Source organism: Rhinopithecus roxellana, chromosome 12, assembly GCF_007565055.1.
Source record: "Rhinopithecus roxellana isolate Shanxi Qingling chromosome 12, ASM756505v1, whole genome shotgun sequence".
Lineage (NCBI taxonomy): Eukaryota > Metazoa > Chordata > Mammalia > Primates > Cercopithecidae > Rhinopithecus > Rhinopithecus roxellana.
The window spans coordinates 25,541,519-25,557,791 of NC_044560.1; the positions used below are offsets into that span (position 1 = coordinate 25,541,519).

General features: G+C 46.2%; 1 long non-coding RNA gene and 2 other non-coding genes across 4 annotated transcripts; all 3 read left to right on the forward strand.

The window, feature by feature from the left end:
* Positions 1-1,987: 1,987 nt before the first annotated feature.
* Positions 1,988-15,942, forward strand: LOC115892409. 2 transcript variants are annotated; one of them, XR_004052302.1, is made up of 3 exons: positions 1,988-2,402; positions 2,687-2,768; positions 14,938-15,942. It is a non-coding gene; the product is annotated as an uncharacterized LOC115892409 (long non-coding RNA). The 2 variants fall into 2 exon arrangements; XR_004052301.1 differs by lacking the exon at positions 14,938-15,942 and adding an exon at positions 12,326-12,751.
* On the forward strand, positions 2,458-2,621 carry LOC115892425. The gene has a single exon (XR_004052316.1). It is a non-coding gene; the product is annotated as a U1 spliceosomal RNA (small nuclear RNA).
* On the forward strand, positions 15,777-15,940 carry LOC115892427. Its single transcript, XR_004052317.1, has one exon. It is a non-coding gene; the product is annotated as a U1 spliceosomal RNA (small nuclear RNA).
* Positions 15,943-16,273: the final 331 nt, after the last annotated feature.

Genomic DNA, 16,273 nt, shown 5'->3' on the forward strand with positions numbered 1-16,273 from the left:
CCAAAAAGGTTGGGGACAGCCAGAAAAGTTGGTTTAAAATGATAACCTTCCCCAAAACTAAATGACCCCTGTAAAACTCATGAAAGGCCACCAAGTTAGAAGGATGAAAGAGGCCTGAACTCTACTAAGATGTATGCCTCGTTCAATGATTACCAGCCATTATTCCAGAGGTCGCAAGATTTGCAGCTTCCCCAATAACTGCTGTGAACATCACTATTGTAGAACCTAAGATTGGCCTCTTGAGATGTCTTTTCAGGCTTTAGCATTTCTGACTACTGGATGGCACCATTTGGCCCGAAAATCAACCAGTCCCTTAGCCCCCACCCAGAAGCTGACTCAATGCAGGAGGGCCATTTTCCACACCCCTGTGATTTCATCCCCAACAATCAGCACCGCCCAAGCCCTAGCCCCCTCCCCACCAAACTATCTGAAAAACCCATTACCTCCAAGCCTTCAGTGAGATTGATTTGAGTGACAACTCTGTCTCCCACATGTCGTGGCTGGCCTGTGTCAATGAAACTCTTTACTGCAATGCCGTGGTCTCCATGAATTGATTTTGTGTGTATATTAGGCAGGAAGAACCCATCAGGCGGTTACATCTGCAGGATGGTGCCAGTTCTTTCCACAAAGGCTGGTCAGATACCCAGAAAGTATTTCTCCACTACTGCCTGGACAATGTGTCTCCCTGTCAATCTCCAGGAAATGGGGCCCGGATCAAGCATTTAGTATTCAGCAGATACTACACTGTCACCTCATCCCTCATTTTCAATATTTTGCCATGCCTTCCAGTGGCCTAACTGGCCACCATGCCACAGAATCTTTACTTTATGATCTCCAAGGAGAATTCTCCACTCGATGTTTTGTGATTTGAGCAATGGAATAGAATCTGATACTGGTGGGCTGGGAGAGGTTCCCGGACACTGGCGGGATCTCGACCCCAGCTGTGGGGTCCAGGCTTTTGACACCACCTCAAGAACGAAGTCAAGGATGAGTCAGCAAATAGTGAAAGAAGAGATTTATTGCAAAGCAAAAAGTACACACTCAAGAAAGGGGAGTTTGGGCATACCGGAGAAAGAACAATGGGTTCTGGGGTTTCATCTTGATGTGTTTCTTTAACCAAGGAGTGGAATATTCATGAAAATTCCCAGGTAAAGGTGGAGATTTCTTGGAACTGTGGCGCCTTCCATTTTTACATCAAATAATGGTCTCAGAACTGTCATGGCACTGGTGGGTGTGTGATTTAGTATGTTAATGAGCATATAATGACAGTCTAGGTAAAACCTCTGTCCAATCCAGCACCACATTGGGTCCAGTCAGTCTCAACCAGCTTGGTTCACACCCTGGTTTCCCAGCCTCTTATCAGCCCATAGCCTCAAGTCATGTAAATCTACTGCCTAGAATTTGTTATCCTGTGACCACCCTGTATTATTCCTGTTTGAAATCTACTTGTAAATATTCAAATGGTCTTTGACTTGGGCATTCCAACTTTGCTTACTTCACAGTGTTTCCCGCGTAATACATAAGAAAAGATGATCCAGGCATTTGTTAAACATCTCAAATAAGATGTAGCTCAGGTATTTGTGTCAAATTTGGATGATTTTGGTTTTGTCTTTGCAGAATATAAAAAACTAACGTAAGGTAAGGACGAAGGTCTGGAGATGGCTGCGCAAGAGATGACAAAGTCCAACACCACGCTTGAGAGTGTCCAATCATCTCTTCTGGGGCAGCGTCTTTTTCTACAGTACTGAATTGGGAAAACAAGCAACAAGATTCATGAAACTGGACAACTGTCTTTATAACATTACCAGTGTTTAAAGCCAGTAAGGAAGGCTGGTTTGCAGTCATCCAACCTGCCTCTTTACTTTCATAAATATGGTTTCTCTCTGATATTAAAGGGCTTCCAATTTCAAGCGGAATGCTACATCACAAGGATAAGGATGTGAAGAGAACCGGTTTCTTTTGTAATCCTAAACGTTCCGCACGGCAGTTTTTGCGAATTAAAAGCCATTACTTGAAGAAGGGTGTCCAGGATCCATCTGGCCGCGGAAAGGTCTCCGCAACACAGACTAAGGACCTGCTTCTTTGGGAGAGAACAGACACCGGGGCGGGAGGAAAAAAGGGAGAGGCAGACGTCACTTCCCCTTGCCGGCTCCTGCAGCGGATTGGTCGGCTGAGTGACAGAAAGGCAGACGAGGACTCGGAAAGGCACTGTCGGTGACATCACGGGTAGGGCGACCTTCTATGTAGATGAGGTAGCGCAGGGACTGCTGCTTGGCCACCTGCTGCTTCGCCACGAAGGAGTTTCCATGCCCTGGAGCGGGTTGAGGACCGCTGGTCGGACCTGAGAATCCCAGCTGTGTGTCAGGGCTAGAAGGGCTCGGGAGTGCGCGTGGCAAGTGACCGTGAGTGAAAGAGTGACCCGTATGAGGCTGTGGCGGGGCGGAGGTGTAGGAAGTCATACTTACCTGGCAGGGGAGATACCATGATCACGAAGGTGGTTTTCCCAGGGCGAGGCTTATCCATTGCACTCCGGATGTGCTGACCCCTGCGATTTCCCCAAATGTGGGAAACTCGACTGCATAATTTGTGGTAGTGGGGGACTGCGTTCGCGCTTTCCCCTGGCTTTTTGTAGTTTAAAGAAAAGGTTGTACAGTAAGGGTTATGTCTTTCTTATTTTGTTTTGTAGTTTGCGTGGGTGTGCAAGTGTTATCTTCACAGCGGACGATATGGGAATGGAAAGCAACACGTGGATTCTCTCTTTCCCAGAGGTGAAATTGAAATAAGTGTCAGCGCTTGTAACACAAGCTAACTTGAGCGAGGGCCGCACAGCTCTTTCCTTTCTAAGGACCAGCTTTTTGCAGAGATTAGTCCAGAGCCTCCAGTCTCTTAGGTTCTCATGCTCTGTGTTTTTCTAGCCCCCAGTCACTTTTTATACAGCCTCTGTTTCTAACCGCAACCCCCACACGCGTTTATAGGATTTCTGTGCTATGAGGGAATGTGTTCTCACCTCCTAGAGCCAGGTAGAAACTACGCAGACGGGCGCTGTTCTTTGGGAAGAAAGCAAGGCCTTTGGGGCTCTTGCTGTCCCGGTTGGGTTGTAGACATAACACGCTTACTTTGCGTAGGGGAAGGGCTCTGCCGGCGCCCAGGTACCCTAGCGCATATTCATCCAGGTCCGCAGGTCAGAACCGCAGTCTCACCTGTCTTGGCCGAAATGGGCTGCGATCCTCCCTGAAGTATAAGGCGGGAGGTTTTATGAGGAGCCGTGTCCAGTTTCCTACTATCTCCTGCCGTTTACATATCTTGTCTTTCTTCAGACTTTATTTAAGCGACAGCTTCTTCTTTGATGTCTTGCTTACACATCCTACATCCAGGCAACTTTCTAGATAGCACCCCAACCCATCCTTCCCACCTCCAAGCAGCCCTTTCCTATTTTTGGTGCCAGTGTCCTCCCCTGTCCTTCTTTCTTCAGACCCTCGCTTATCACCTTCATGGACAGAAAATACTTAGCCCTCTCTCAACCTGCGGTTTACACCTGACACGCGTCAGTACCCTGGCAAATTCCTTAGTACCCCTTCTCAAATTGCACTGTAAATGCATCTCTTTTTAACTCCCAGAAGTATCTAATTGGTTTTGTCCCTGCACTACATGAATTCCACTACAGAAGAAAACCCCAGGCCTAGCGATGGCGGTTCTGAGCATTGTGCCAGCCTCTCCCAGGGTGTTTTCTGACCTCACCTCTTCTGATCAACTGAGGTCAGGAGTTTGAGACTAACCTGACCAACATGGTGAAACTTCGTCTCTACTAAAAATACATTTAAAAAAAAAAAAAAAAGAAGAATAGCCGGGCGTGATGGTGTGTGTCTGTAATCCCAACTACTCAGGAGGCTGAGGCAGGAGAATCACTTGAACCTGGGAGGTGGAGGTTGCAGTGAGCCGAGATCGTGCCATAGCACCCCAGCCTGGGTGACAGAGCAAGACTCTGTCTAAAAAAAAAAAAATTAGTCCATCTGAGACACATTATTGGAGATAGTACAATCCTACATCCAACAGGCACTTGGTGCAGATCTGAACTCACTGAGCTATTGGCTCATGTTCCCCATGTTCTATTAAGTATCATGAGCAGAAATTGAGCTCTTTGGCTTTTACCCACTAAGTATGGCTATAGGACAGGACTCTCTCTCACATACACATTATTGCGTATTATTTTTTGCCATCAGTGTGGGTTTTTTTTTTTTTTTTTTTTTTTTGAGACAGAGTCTTGCTCTGTCGCCCAGGCTGGAGTGCAGTGGCCGGATCTCAGCTCACTGCAAGCTCTGCCTCCTGGGTTTATGCCATTCTCCTGCCTCAGCCTCCCGAGTAGCTGGGACTACAGGCGCCCGCCACTTCGCCCGGCTAGTTTTTTGTATTTTTTAGTAGAGACGGGGTTTCACCGTGTTAGCCAGGATGGTCTCGATCTCCTGACCTCGTGATCCGCCCGTCTCGGCCTCCCAAAGTGCTGGGATTACAGGCTTGAGCCACCGCGCCCGGCCCAGTGTGGGTTTTTAGTTTAGAGGTTATGAAGTGAATTTCTGGGGACAGTCTCTGTTGGGTCGTGTTGACCCTTGTCCCTGTTGACCATGACAGCTAATCTGGTCTGTGAGTCTTTTTTATTGTCTGTTTATTGTCCTGAGAATAATGGTATTTCCTGATACTTGAGACTGCAGCAGTGATAAGTTGTTCAGATCTTGTCTTTCCAATGTTTGGTAAAAATACTATGGGTCCAATAGTTGTCAATATCTGCAAGAGTGACATCTCTATTACAAGAGTGATCGTACTACTCAATGTCCCCCCCTCCCCACCCAACTTTGTTGCAAAGGAGCTCTTGGCTTGAACAAATTTACTATATCTAAAAGACATCTTAGTATGGGAAGAAAACTAAATCTGTAGCATGTAAGGAGCAGTTTTCTTTGATTGGTGTATTCAGGTTTCTAACCAGCTGAAAAATTCAAATACATGTCCTTTAAAGATTAAGTTTCAACCACACTACAGAAAGGAGAGAAAAGATTTATATGATTACATATAAGCAATGGAATCAGCACTTTTCACAACTATACAAATCAAATTTAATAATCTCCAGAACATTAAGGAAGTTCAGTCCTTAATGAAAATGAATGAAAAGAAACTATTCACCCACTGTTACATGCCCTAGAAAGAGAATGTCCTGCCCTACTCAAAAGGGTATCACAATATTACTCAGATTTTCAGCAACGAAGGCCCTCCAAGGATCTAATGATGTTCATGTTTTCCATTTATTTCCTTCACTGATAAACATTGTTAACAGATACCATTGCCTCTCTTTTCACCTGAAGTGATAAGTTACTTAGCACAATTGGTTTCTTGAGAATGCCCCCTAGTTTGGTGGAAGGAATTTTCCTGCTTTATAAATATAGAATATTTTCTCATGAAACAAATTGCCATACTCTTTCGGTGAAGTGAATAGACAGATTAGGTCTCTAAAATGTTAAAGGAGTCACTGCCCCAATTATCTTAGGAACAATAATAATCACTTATATAAAATTAAAATAAGAAAATTAAGCCAGGTATGGTGGCTCCTATCTGCAATCCCAGCAGTTTAGGAGGCTGAGGAGGGAGGATCAATTGAGGTTAGGAGTTGGAGACCAGCCTGGGCAACAGAGTGAAACCTCTGTCTCTACAAATTTTTAAGTATTAGCTAAATTTTTAAAGTTGGCAGGGCATGATAATGCATAACTCTAATCTCAGCTATTAGGGAGCCTGAGGCAGGCTGCAGGGAACGATGCTTGTGCCACTGCCCTCCAGCCTGGGTGACAGAGTGAGACTCCTGGCTCAAGCTGGGCATGGTGGCTCATGCCTGTAATCCCAGGACTTTGAGAGGCTGAGTCAGGCGGATCACGAGGTCGGGAGTTCGAGACCAGCCTGGCCTATATGGTGTAACCCCGTCTCTACTAAAAATACAAAATTAGCTGAGTGTGGTTGCACATGCCTGTAGTCTCAGGTACTCGGGACGCTGAGGCAGGAGAATTGCTTGAACCTGGGAGGCAGAGGTTGCAGTGAGCCAAGTTGTGCCACTGCACTCCAGCCTGGGTGACAGAGCGAGACTCCGTCTCAAAAAAAAAAAAAAGAAAGAAAGAAAGAAAGAGGCCGGGCGCGGTGGCTCAAGCCTGTAATCCCAGCACTTTGGGAGGCCGAGACGGGCGGATCACGAGGTCAGGAGATCGAGACCATCCTGGCTAACACGGTGAAACCCCGTCTCTACTAAAAAATACAAAAAGCTAGCCGGGCGAGGTGGCTGGCGCCTGTAGTTCCAGCTACTCAGGAGGCTGAGGCAGGAGAATGGCGTAAACCCGGGAGGCGGAGCTTGCAGTGAGCTGAGATCCGGCCACTGCACTCCAGCCCGGGCGACAGAGCAAGACTCCGTCTCAAAAAAAAAAAAAAAAAAAAAAAAAAAGGAGAAAAAAGAAAAGAAAAGGAAAGAAAATTAAGAATTTGTTGAAAATTGTTTTAGTACAATGCTAGGCTGCATGTCTTGCACCTGTACTCCCAGCAACTCAACAGGCTGAGGTGGAAAGATTGCTTTAGGCCAGCAGTTGAAGACCAACCTGGGCAACAGGTGAAGACCTCATCTCTAAAAAGTACAAGGCAAGCTGAGCCAGGAGTGTTGCCTGAGCCCAGAAGTTCCAAGTTCCTCAGCTATAATTGCCCTGCTGCACTCTAGCCCAGATAACAGAGCAAGAACCTGTGCCTTACTTTTTATTTTTATTTTTTACTACTTATGCTTATTTATTTGTTTGTTTATTTTTGACACAGAGTCTTGCTCTGTAGCCCAGGCTGGAGTGCAGTGGTGTGATCTCAGCTCACTGCAAGCTCCACTTGAAATGGGAGGTTTCACTGGGGAAACACATTTTCTTGTTGAATTTCTAACATGAAAAAATAATAGATCTAGCTGTAGATTAATGGTCTTGATAGTTTGGTACAATAAAATAAATGAAATGAAGTTGATAGCAGAGAGCAATCTTTGATGCTTGTGAACAATTTAAATAATGTAAATATTTAATATAAAAAGATATGAAAAAGTTCATTACGTTATTTATTTTATTTTATTTATTTATTTTTTTTGAGACAGAGTCTCACTCTGTCGCCTAGGCTGGAGTGCAGTGTTGCAATCTCGGCTCACTGCAAACTCTGCCTCCTGGGTTCAAGCGATTCTCCTGCCTCAATCTCCTGAGTAGCTGGGATTACAGGCACACACCACCACGCCCGGCTAAGTTTTGTATTTTTAGTAGACACAGGGTTTCACCATGTTGGTCAGGCTGGTCTCAAACTCCTGACCTCGTGAGCCGCACGCTACGGTTTCCCAAAGTGCTGGGATTACAGGAATGAGCCACCACACCTGGCCCATTATGTTATTTTTTAAAAAATCAGTGTGACTCTTTTGACAAATTAGAATGGTTTAATAATCTTGGTTAAACTGGGTGTGGTGGCACACGCCTGTAATCCCAGCACTTTGGGAGCCTGAGGTCAGGAGTTTGAGACCAGCCTGGACAACATGGTGAAACCCTGTCTCTACTAAAAATACAAAAATTAGCCGGGTATGGTGGCGGGCTCCTGTAATCCCAGCTACTCAGAAGGCTGAGGCAGGAGAATTGCTTGAACCCGGGAGACAGAAGTTGCAATGAGCCAAGATCGAGCCACTGCACTCGAGCCTGGGGGGTGACAGAGTAAGACTCTGTCTCAAAAAAAAAAAAGTACAAAAAATTAAAATTATGTGTTCAAGTAGATTAAATATATAACAATGAAAAGGAGGCCTAGCATGACTAACTGCATTTTGCTCCCAACCCTTCCTACCCTGTGGTGATATCTTTCAGGCTAACGGCTTTTTTTTAAATTTCTGCACATAGGCCAAGCTATCTATGGGAGGGATTTATCTTACAGTTTCACTTTAAAGCACAGATGATAATAATTCCTTCCCCAAACTAACTGCTGAGAAGGTAGAGAGGTGGTATACACAAGTAACAGTGTTATGTTGAAGACTTCTAAGAGCAGTGTGACCTGACAAAGGCCAAAGAATTTTCACCATCCCCTTGGGCTCTCACTGCAGCCCATAAGTCTGTCACTGTCAGACCTCTTCACCTCAACCACCTCCTTCTTCCTCCCTTCCCTAACGTATAAGGAGCCTGAAAATCATATTAATTTAAGATGGTTCTTTAGGATATTAGTTCACCATCTATTCAGTTTGGTGGCTCTCTGGAATAAAGTCACCTTCCCTGCCCCTACACTTCATCCCTTGACTTACTGGCTGTCATGCAGCAAGCGGTTGAGTGCAGTGAGCCGAGATCACACCACTGCACTCCAGTCTGGGTGACATAGTGAGACCCTGTCTCAAAAAGAAAAAAAAAAGAGATAAATTTGGTTTTAGAACCAGACAAATTAAATGGGAGACTTACTTCCAATGAGACCTAGAAATTTCTAAATTTCTAAAATTTCTACAAGAACTGGGAAAATTGTCTCCATTGAGGAAGCAAGCTGAAGGAGGTAAACTGACATGTTTTCTGAATTGAGAAATACTGAGAAGGCTTTGTCTCTTTTGCCTCCAACTGCTCCTTTTCCTCCTGCCCCTGCACAGTCTTTCTTATCTGAGCCTTCCTGTCCTGCCCTGCCTCTTCTTCCGTCACCATTACCTGAGGAAAGTCCCCAGGGCTCTGGCCCCTTGCCTGAAACTTATGTTCTGACAGCCCCTTTCAAGGTAAAACCCAAACCCACAGGAAGAGGGGAGCCTACTGATTTGTTTTTCTAAGATCACCAGAGCGGGCAAAAAAGAACCAGCGAGTAGGCAAGTGTAGGAGCAAAACTGCAAGTTTATTTTGGTCACCTAAGGTGTGGGGAAGAGGTCTGTCGGCCTCCGACAAAGGAGGCAGGCAGAGTCCCCCGGTGGGGCTCTCAGACGGAGTTCCTGCAGTCCCCACATCCGGACAGAAGTGGAGGACTGAGGAAGGCCGCGCATGGCGACCGTCTGGAGCGGCTTTTCTAGGAGTGGGAGGGCAATAGGCGGAGCACGGGCGTGTCGGGGGGCGTTCCACAGGTGCGACCAGGTAAATCTTGGTCTCTTCGGATTGACGTCACCTGGCGCATGCCTGGTTGGTCTGCACCCTCCCTGGGTGCTGGCTGCATTTTCGCGCGCGCGGGAAAAGTTGGTGAAGAAGAACCCGGAAGTGTGCCATCCTGCCTCCCTTCGTCCAAACACCTACCATTGTGCATACCACTTCACCGAAACGTGAATTATAGCCGGGCGCGGTATTATAGCCGGGCGCGGTAGCTCAAGCCTGTAATCCTAGCACTTTGGGAGGCTGAGACGGGTGGATCACGAAGTCAGGAGATCGAGACCATCCTGGCTAACACGGTGAAACCCCGTCTCTACTAAAAATACAAAAAAACTAGCCCGGCGAGGTGGCGGGCGCCTGTAGTCCCAGCTACTCGGGAGGCTGAGGCAGGAGAATGGCGTGAATCCGGGAGGCGGAGCTTGCAGTGAGCTGAGATCCGGCCATTGCACTCCAGCCAGGGCGACAGAGCGAGACTCCGTCTCAAAAAAAAAAAAAAAAAAAAAAGAGAGTATTATAAAGGACTTCCCTGATCTAAATTTAAATACATTTCACTCTTCTGTTTCTAAAGCAGGCTCCAAGATCCTATAGACTTTGGCAGAAAATTTGACTTAACTGTTGAAACCGTTGAGCCCAAATATTCTGACCTTTATCAATTAATTCCCATGCTGGTGAAGAAGGCAAGGCCACTAACTGGTTGCAAAAGGCAAATTGGAAGGATTTTCAAAAAGAGACTGAAGCAGGGCCGGGCGCGGTGGCTCAGGCCTGTAATCCCAGCACTTAGGGAGGCTAAGGCGGGCGGATCATGAGGTCAAGAAATCGAGACCATCCTGGCTAACACAGTGAAACCCATCTCTACTAAAAATACAAAAAATTAGCCGGGCATGGTGACGGGCGCCTGTAGTTCCATATTGAGGCAGGAGAATGGCGTGAACCCGGCAGGCAGAGCTTGCAGTGAGCCGAGATCACGCTACTGTACTCCAGCCTGGGTGACAAGTGAGACTCCATCTCAAAAAAAAAAAAAAAAAAAAAGACTGAAGCAGAACATGAAAGGTTCACATTTTAGCCAAATATCTCCATGTTGCCATTCCCCAGGTCCTTCCTAAAAATACAGATTGGAGGATAATTCAGCAATGTACTAAAAAGCCAGACAAACCTGTCTTTGCTTACTTAAAGTGGTTTGAGAGCCAGGCATGGTAGCTCATGCCTGTAATCCCAGCACTTTGGGAGGCCGAGTTGAGTGGAACACTTGAGGTCATGAGTTCGAGACCAGCCTGCCAACATGGTGAAACCCTGTCTTGACTAAAAATACAAAAATTAGCCAGGTGGCTACTCAGGAGGCTGAAGCAGAAGAATCGCTTGAACCCTGGGAGGCGGAGGTTGCAGTGAGCTGAGATCCTGCCATTGCAATACAGCCTGGGTGACAGAGGGACACTCCGTCTCAAAAATAACAAAAGAAAGAAAGAAGAAAAAATTAGCAGAGTACAATATAATGTACACGAGAATGATAATCATGACGACAGTCTGTATTTTTTTTTTTTTTTTTTTTCTGAGACGGAGTCTTGCTCTGTCGCCCAGGCTGGAGTGCAGTGGCCAGATCTCAGCTTACTGCAACCTCCGCCTCCTGGGTTCACGCCATTCTCCTGCCTCAGCCTCCTGAGTAGCTGGGACTACAGGCGCCCGCCACCACGCCCGGCTAGTTTTTTGTATTTTTTAGTAGAGACGGGGTTTCACCGTGTTAGCCAGGATGGTCTTGATCTCCTGACCTCGTGATCCGCCCGTCTCTGCCTCCCAAAGTGCTGGGATTACTGGCTTGAGCCACCGCGCCCGGCCCAATCTGTATTCTAGAATAGTAAGGGAACCTATTCCATTAGGGAGCCAACTGAAAACATCAAATCCCAGTTCACACCCCAGGGTGTGAGGTCACGTGCCTGTAGTCCCAGCTACTCGGGAGGATTAGTAAGGAGGTTTGCTTGAATTCATGAGGTCAAGGCAGAAGTAAACCCTGATCATGCCACTCCAGTCCAGCCTGGGTGACAGTGAGACCTTGTCTCAAAAACAAACAATGAAAAAATCCACAAAACCAAACAACAACAAATTTTCCCCTCACTCTGAAATGACAGTGGCAAACATCACTTTGCTATTGGAAAATTAAAACACCCCCTCTTGCTAAAACACTCCCTCTTGCTAAAACACTCCCTCTTGCTATCAACCTGCCCTCTTACTCTAACATGTCTGACCCACGGTTTAAAATGCCCAAAAACTGATGTACTCAAATTGTAGTACACTTACCTGTTCTGCAACAGCATTTATTTTTGTCTGGAGGAGATCACCATCCATAGCCCTATAAATGTCTAACAGCATGGAATGATGAAGGGCAGTGTCCTTTAGGATATATATATATATATAGCTCTGAAGAAACCCAACATTGGGCGACTTCCCTCAAACTTTTCACTAGGCATGACCACTGTGCTATTTTAGATAGAGAGTCTGTGGGGCAAAACCTGAGAATTATCTGCCTGGCTATCAAGAAGATAGCTCCTTGTATTTTTGGGGAGTGAACACCTTTGCTTCAAGGGAGTGTTTCCTCCCAGGATTACAAATCTTTCTGTAACCTCAGGAAACATTGCTGATGAAAACCAGGCATGGTGGCTCTGGCCTGTAATCCCAGTGACTCAGGGGCTGAGGCAAGAGGATCACTTAAGTCCAGGAGTTCGAGGCTGCAGTGAGCTATGATGGCACCACTGCTCTCCAGCCTGGGCCACAGAGCCAGACACTGTCTCTGAAAGAAAAAGAAAGAAATACATTGCTGATGAAACTGTGGCCTCTTTTGCAGCTCAATAAAAAGCTATTTATTCACTGGCTAAGGTTGTACTAGACAATCACATGACTTTAGATGATATGTTTAGCTGAGCAGGGAGATGTATGTCTGGTGGCAAATACCTTTTGTTGCATATACATAAATATTCCCCATGCAGTAGAACTTTCTCTAGAAAAAGTCCGTTCAGTTGGTTGTAGGGCCTAGGGCTTATTTTTATTTCTCAATCCTGACAAGGTAAGGCCGGATTAATGAAGATTCTCCGCAGGTGTAAATTTCCCCTACTTTGCAGAGTTACTTCTGTTTGCTGGCTCTCTGACAGCCATCTTAAAATATGCCAAAGAAATACATTCTGGGGTAAAATATTTTGATTTTCTTCATCTATCTACAGCTTCACCAGTGCTGACAGCCTCCAGTCCAAGCATACCTGAAGCCTTTCTTTTTAAAAAGCTTTCCTACCCTTCTGACTGCCTTCAAGTCTCTGCCAAAGCACAAGTCACAGTGACTGACTCCCTGCTATAGCAAGCTCGGAATAAATAGCCTTTGCTTTTTTCCATTTGGTTGGTCTTTGTTTATTTGCAGAAGCTTCAGTGTAGAGTTGACAAGGACTCCATCTTTCACCACACCTTGGTAGTTTCCTCTGAGCCCTTTTCTCTGTTAGTTCTTGGCCTGCCAAGTCCAGTTTTAGAAAAGAATACTGTTGAGTCTAGTTTAGCAAGAGTCCTCCCAACCACTTTTGATAGCTCTTCAAGTTCCTCTTAGTAATTTTCCATCCACTGACTTTCTTCTCTTGCCAATTGGCTATAATCTTCAACTCCTCCTGCTGTATTTGAGGTTGAGCTCAGTTCTCTGCTGGCCTCTCTTGCCTATTGTAGTACATACAATAAAATCTGTCTCATGTTTTTAACAAGTGTCCAGCGCAGTCCCTCAGAAACTACCTTTGCAAAATTCTGACAATAAGAGAAAGCTGACATGGCTGGCCCCATCTTGGTTCTAGCCTCACAGGCTAGCTGTCTTTGCTCTTTCCTGGGCAATTTCTCCCAAGCTGTCTTTGGGAGTTTATAGTTTAAATCAGGGGTCCTCATCCCCCAGGGCCACAAGACAGCTACTGGTCCATGGTTTGTTAGGAACCCAGCCGAACAGCAGGAGGTGAGCTGCAGACCTTCAAGCATTACCACCTGAGCTCTTGTCAGATCTGCATCAGCATTAGATGCTCATCGGAGCTCGGACCCTATTGGGAACTGTGTATGTGAGGGATCCAGATTGCGCACTGCTTATGAGACTGTAATTTATGCCTGATATCCTGAGGTGGAACGGTTTCATCTGGAAACCATCCACCACCCCCTTCCATGGAACAATTGTCTTCTGTGAAACCAGTCCCTGGTGCCAAAAAGGTTGGGGACAGCCAGAAAAGTTGGTTTAAAATGATAACCTTCCCCAAAACTAAATGACCCCTGTAAAACTCATGAAAGGCCACCAAGTTAGAAGGATGAAAGAGGCCTGAACTCTACTAAGATGTATGCCTCGTTCAATGATTACCAGCCATTATTCCAGAGGTCGCAAGATTTGCAGCTTCCCCAATAACTGCTGTGAACATCACTATTGTAGAACCTAAGATTGGCCTCTTGAGATGTCTTTTCAGGCTTTAGCATTTCTGACTACTGGATGGCACCATTTGGCCCGAAAATCAACCAGTCCCTTAGCCCCCACCCAGAAGCTGACTCAATGCAGGAGGGCCATTTTCCACACCCCTGTGATTTCATCCCCAACAATCAGCACCGCCCAAGCCCTAGCCCCCTCCCCACCAAACTACCTGAAAAACCCATTACCTCCAAGCCTTCAGTGAGATTGATTTGAGTGACAACTCTGTCTCCCACATGTCGTGGCTGGCCTGTGTCAATGAAACTCTTTACTGCAATGCCGTGGTCTCCATGAATTGATTTTGTGTGTATATTAGGCAGGAAGAACCCATCAGGCGGTTACATCTGCAGGATGGTGCCAGTTCTTTCCACAAAGGCTGGTCAGATACCCAGAAAGTATTTCTCCACTACTGCCTGGACAATGTGTCTCCCTGTCAATCTCCAGGAAATGGGGCCCGGATCAAGCATTTAGTATTCAGCAGATACTACACTGTCACCTCATCCCTCATTTTCAATATTTTGCCATGCCTTCCAGTGGCCTAACTGGCCACCATGCCACAGAATCTTTACTTTATGATCTCCAAGGAGAATTCTCCACTCGATGTTTTGTGATTTGAGCAATGGAATAGAATCTGATACTGGTGGGCTGGGAGAGGTTCCCGGACACTGGCGGGATCTCGACCCCAGCTGTGGGGTCCAGGCTTTTGACACCACCTCAAGAACGAAGTCAAGGATGAGTCAGCAAATAGTGAAAGAAGAGATTTATTGCAAAGCAAAAAGTACACACTCAAGAAAGGGGAGTTTGGGCATACCGGAGAAAGAACAATGGGTTCTGGGGTTTCATCTTGATGTGTTTCTTTAACCAAGGAGTGGAATATTCATGAAAATTCCCAGGTAAAGGTGGAGATTTCTTGGAACTGTGGCGCCTTCCATTTTTACATCAAATAATGGTCTCAGAACTGTCATGGCACTGGTGGGTGTGTGATTTAGTATGTTAATGAGCATATAATGACAGTCTAGGTAAAACCTCTGTCCAATCCAGCACCACATTGGGTCCAGTCAGTCTCAACCAGCTTGGTTCACACCCTGGTTTTCCAGCCTCTTATCAGCCCATAGCCTCAAGTCATGTAAATCTACTGCCTAGAATTTGTTATCCTGTGACCACCCTGTATTATTCCTGTTTGAAATCTACTTGTAAATATTCAAATGGTCTTTGACTTGGGCATTCCAACTTTGCTTACTTCACAGTGTTTCTCGCGTAATACATAAGAAAAGATGATCCAGGCATTTGTTAAACATCTCAAATAAGATGTAGCTCAGGTATTTGTGTCAAATTTGGATGATTTTGGTTTTGTCTTTGCAGAATATAAAAAACTAACGTAAGGTAAGGACGAAGGTCTGGAGATGGCTGCGCAAGAGATGACAAAGTCCAACACCACGCTTGAGAGTGTCCAATCATCTCTTCTGGGGCAGCGTCTTTTTCTACAGTACTGAATTGGGAAAACAAGCAACAAGATTCATGAAACTGGACAACTGTCTTTATAACATTACCAGTGATAAAGCCAGTAAGGAAGGCTGGTTTGCAGTCATCCAACCTGCCTCTTTACTTTCATAAATATGGTTTCTCTCTGATATTAAAGGGCTTCCCATTTCAAGCGGAATGCTACATCACAAGGATAAGGATGTGAAGAGAACCGGTTTCTTTTGTAATCCTAAACGTTCCGCACGGCAGTTTTTGCGAATTAAAAGCCATTACTTGAAGAAGGGTGTCCAGGATCCATCTGGCCGCGGAAAGGTCTCCGCAACACAGACTAAGGACCTGCTTCTTTGGGAGAGAACAGACACCGGGGCGGGAGGAAAAAAGGGAGAGGCAGACGTCACTTCCCCTTGCCGGCTCCTGCAGCGGATTGGTCGGCTGAGTGACAGAAAGGCAGACGAGGACTCGGAAAGGCACTGTCGGTGACATCACGGGTAGGGCGACCTTCTATGTAGATGAGGTAGCGCAGGGACTGCTGCTTGGCCACCTGCTGCTTCGCCACGAAGGAGTTTCCATGCCCTGGAGCGGGTTGAGGACCGCTGGTCGGACCTGAGAATCCCAGCTGTGTGTCAGGGCTAGAAGGGCTCGGGAGTGCGCGTGGCAAGTGACCGTGAGTGAAAGAGTGACCCGTATGAGGCTGTGGCGGGGCGGAGGTGTAGGAAGTCATACTTACCTGGCAGGGGAGATACCATGATCACGAAGGTGGTTTTCCCAGGGCGAGGCTTATCCATTGCACTCCGGATGTGCTGACCCCTGCGATTTCCCCAAATGTGGGAAACTCGACTGCATAATTTGTGGTAGTGGGGGACTGCGTTCGCGCTTTCCCCTGGCTTTTTGTAGTTTAAAGAAAAGGTTGTACAGTAAGGGTTATGTCTTTATTTTGTTTTGTAGTTTTGCGGACGATATGGGCATGGAAAGTAACATGTGGATTCTCTCTCTCCCAGAGGTGAAATTGAAATAAGTGTCAGCGCTTGTAACACAAGCTAACTTGAGCGAGGGCCGCACAGCTCTTTCCTTTCTAAGGACCAGCTTTTTAAAAGCAGAGATTAGTCCAAAGCCTCCAGTCTCTTAGGTTCTCATGCTCTGTGTTTTTCTAGCCCCCAGTCGCTTTTTACACAGCCTCTGTTTCTAACCGCAACCCCCACACGCGTTTATAGGATTT